The sequence below is a fragment of the Mus caroli genome, unplaced genomic scaffold, assembly GCF_978045245.1.
Source record: "Mus caroli unplaced genomic scaffold, Mus_caroli_1 scaffold_5, whole genome shotgun sequence".
NCBI classification, from domain to species: Eukaryota; Metazoa; Chordata; class Mammalia; order Rodentia; family Muridae; genus Mus; species Mus caroli.
In genome coordinates, this window is record NW_028227260.1 from 20,842,985 (window position 1) to 20,846,866 (window position 3,882).

Below are 3,882 nucleotides of genomic sequence, written 5' to 3' on the forward strand. Positions count from 1 at the left end.
TCCTGTCTGAAAGAACTGCAGGGACAAAAATAGAGAAGAGACTGAGGGAAAGACTGCATAACTTGGGATCCATCTCAAGGAGAGTCCAAAACCTGACACTATTTGATGCTATGGTGTGCTTACAGACAGGAGTCTAGCATGGCTGTCCTCTAAGAGGCCTAATAAGCAGCTGACAGGGACAGATGCAGATATTTACACCCAACTGATAGACTGAAATTGGGGACCCATGTGGTTAAATCAGGGAAAGACTGGAAGAAGTTGAGGAGGAGGGCAACCCCATAGGAAGACCAGCAGTCTCAACTAACTCAGACCCATGAGATCTTTCAGACACTGAGACACCAACCAGGCAGCATACATTGGCTGGTCCGAGGCACCAGATACATGCACAGCAGAAGAACACCTGATTTTGCCTTAGTGGGAGAAGAGGTGTCTAACCCTAGAGACTTGAGGCCCCAGGCAGGCCTGGCAGGGGCAGGGGGTAGGGATATCCTCTTGGAGACAGTGGGAGGAGGAATGAGATGAGGAGCTATGGGAGGGTGGATCAGGAGAAGGGTAACAACTGGATTGTAAAAAAAAAAAAATCAAAGTAATAAAAAAGGGGGAGGGTGCTGCACTCTCTCTGTCCCTGACTTGTCTGTGGCCTAGAGCCAGCTGCTGGACCTCTCTCAGCCTATTTCCACATCTGAGATATCAGGAGATCGGGGAGGAGAGGCCCAACATCCAATGATTCTCCCTAGAGGATGCTCACCCTCTTCTGCAGCTGAAAAGCTTTGGGCAAATCAGAGGAAAGTAAGACACTGGTCACAGATGAACCCTTTTCCACATCTCTGTCGTCTCCCACTGCCCTCCCCACCCCACTGTCAGGAGCTTGCAGCACTGGCTCGCTTGCCAAACGTGTTGCCATGACAACGGGTTACAAATAACTCAGATGCCTGCAAAGATTTTAACCCAAGAGCTGCTGGGCCAAGGGCTTTTTGTTCCTTTCCCAGACCAGACTAAGGGAACAGTGCCACAAATTCTTTAGGATCAATTCTCTCCCCTGCTGACAGGCCTGCCAAGGTTCCTCAGTGTCACAAGAATAAGACCTGGCAATCCAGGTCCTCTGAAAACCTGATTCAAATCTTTCCAATCTTATTTCGCACTCGCCCCCATTAAGAAGCGATCGCTCCTATTTTTGACACCTGCTGTCTGACACGCCTGGTGTTGCATGCTTTATATGCAATATCTATGAAAATCTCCACCAAACTTCTATTAGGTAGAAGGTATTGTCTCACCTGAGACTATATGCTGCCTGAGACATTTACAGTAAGGATTGAGGTTCATAGATATGAGGACTTCAAACTCAAATCCCAAAGATTCCCAAACCCAGGCATTTTTGTCTTGCCCATGGTCCACAAATGTAGGTCTACATAGTTTGTATATCCAAATAAAGCTATGGGCAGGTAAAACTCTAGATTCTAACATTTAGTTAAAAAGGTAGAAATATAGCTGAGCACAGCGACACAAGTCTGTAATCCCAGCTACTCAGGAGGCTGAGACAGAAAGATCAAAGTGCCAGCCTAGATAATTTAGTGATATTCTGCCTCAAAAAATGCATTGGGTATAGTGGCAAATGCCTTTAATTCTAGCTTTCTGGAGGTAGAGTCTGAGGCAGGTGGATCTCTGAGAGTTTGAGGCCAGCTTGGTCTACACAGCGATTTCCATGCTAGCCATAGCTATATAGTGAGACCCAATATTAAACAAAAAAATTTACTTGAAAACTGAATTCAAGAATACATTAAAACATCTTTCATCATGATCAAATTGTCTTCATTCCATACATGCAGAAATGGTTCAATACATGTCAATAGATATAATTAACCACATAACTTGACTAAAAGAGAAATTTCATGATCATCTCAGTAGATAAGAAAATTCCTTTGACAAAATCCACTCCATTCATGATAAAAGACCCCCAAAACAGGCTGGAGATGTTGCTTAGTACTTAAAAGCACTTGTTGCTTTTACAAAGAACCTGAGTTCAGTCCCCAGAACCTATATGGTATCTCACAATAATCTATAACTCCAATTTCATGGGATTTTTATACTCTCTTCTGACCTCTATGGGTACCAAGTATGTAGATGGTAAATGTACAGACGCAAAGGCAAAATATACGTCTGTATAAAATAAAATACATAAATCTTAAAAAGAACCTCAAGATCCCAGAGCACTAAAGACAGGGAAACATGTCATTAAAAGCTATGTAGACAATTTTATAGTAAATATCTTAATAACTAGAGTGAACTCAAAGATCAGGAACAAGACAAAAGAAGGAATGCTTCTAACTCTTCTAAAGAACCTAGCATTCCTATTTGATATAGTGCTTAAAGTTGTAGTTAAAGCCATCAGAGGAGAAGGGGATGGGAAATGGAGGGGGAGGGTGTCTGTGAGGGGCTCTGGGAGGGAGGGCAGTGTTTGGGATGTACATAAGTAAATATTAATTAAAAAAGAAAGTGGTGAAATTAAAAAGGGATATACATAGGAAAGGAAGAAGTCAAAATATCTTCACTTGCAGTTGATAAAATTCTACATGTATAAGAGAAGACTCCACCAGAAAATTTCTAGAGCTAATAAACTCTTGTAGCAAAATTGCATGACATGAATTAATACACCAAAATCAGTAGCTTTCCTGTATACCAGTTACAAACATACTGAAAAAGAAATTAAAGAAACAATGATATTCACAGTAGACAGACACACAGGCACACACACACACACACACACACACACACACAATACCTGGGAAGAAACATAACAAGGAAGTGAAATATCTCTATAATAAAAACCTTAAAACCTCGACTGCGCAGCTGCCGCTTACATTACCTTCCTCCTAAGGCGCCTGTGTCTGGCAGAGCCGGTGTGAGAAGAGACAATCCTTCCCCGGGATAATCAAGAGTTTTGGCCGGACCTTTGAGTACACCTTGGGATAGTGAGGAGCCCGGCGAATAGCACAGACTATGGCGCTGAAACGGATTAATAAGGAACTTAGTGATTTGGCCCGTGACCCTCCAGCACAATGTTCTGCAGGTCCAGTTGGAGATGACACGTTTCATTGGCAAGCCACAATTAGGGGACCTAATGACAGCCCATATCAAGGTGGTGTATTCTTTTTGACAATTCATTTTCCTACAGACTACCCCTTCAAACCACCTACGGTTGCACTTACAACAAGAATTTATCATCCAAATAGTAACAGTAATGGCAGCATTTGTCTTGATACTCTAAGATCACAGGGGTCTCCTGCTTTAACTATTTCTAAAGTTCTTTTATCCATTTGTTCACTGCTATGTGATCCAAACCCAGATGACCCCCTAGTGCCAGAGATTGCACGGATCTATAAAAGAGACAGAGATAAGTACAACAGAATATCTCGGGAATGGACTCAGAAGTATGCCATGTGATGCTACCTTAAAGTCAGAATAACCTGCATTATAGCTGGAATAAACTTTAAATTACTGTTCCTCTTTTGATTTTCTTATCCAGTTGCTCCCCTATCAGACCTCATCTTTTTTAATTTTATTTTTTGTTTACCTCCCTCCATTCATTCACATGCTCATCTGAGACGGCTTAAGTTCTCCCAGCTTTGGACAAGAACTGCTTTTAGAAACTGTAAAGTAGTTACACTAGAACAGTTGCCCAAGATTCAGAAATTTTTTAAAAAACTGGAGCATGTGTAGTATGTGGCCAATGTCTTCACTCTAACTTGGTTATGAGACTAAAACAATCCTCACTGCTCTAACATGCTGAAGAAGCCATCTGAGGGGGAGGGAGATGGATGCTCAGCTGTCACATCAAAGGAAGCAGCATTATTCTAGCAGCATCCGTTCTTGCTTACACCTTCC

The 3,882-nt window shown here is 42.2% G+C and overlaps 1 pseudogene; it reads left to right on the forward strand.

The window, feature by feature from the left end:
- The first annotated feature begins 2,926 nt into the window (after window positions 1-2,926).
- On the forward strand, window positions 2,927-3,500 carry LOC110286695 (ubiquitin-conjugating enzyme E2 D3 pseudogene; annotated as a pseudogene).
- The last annotated feature ends 382 nt before the right edge of the window (window positions 3,501-3,882 follow it).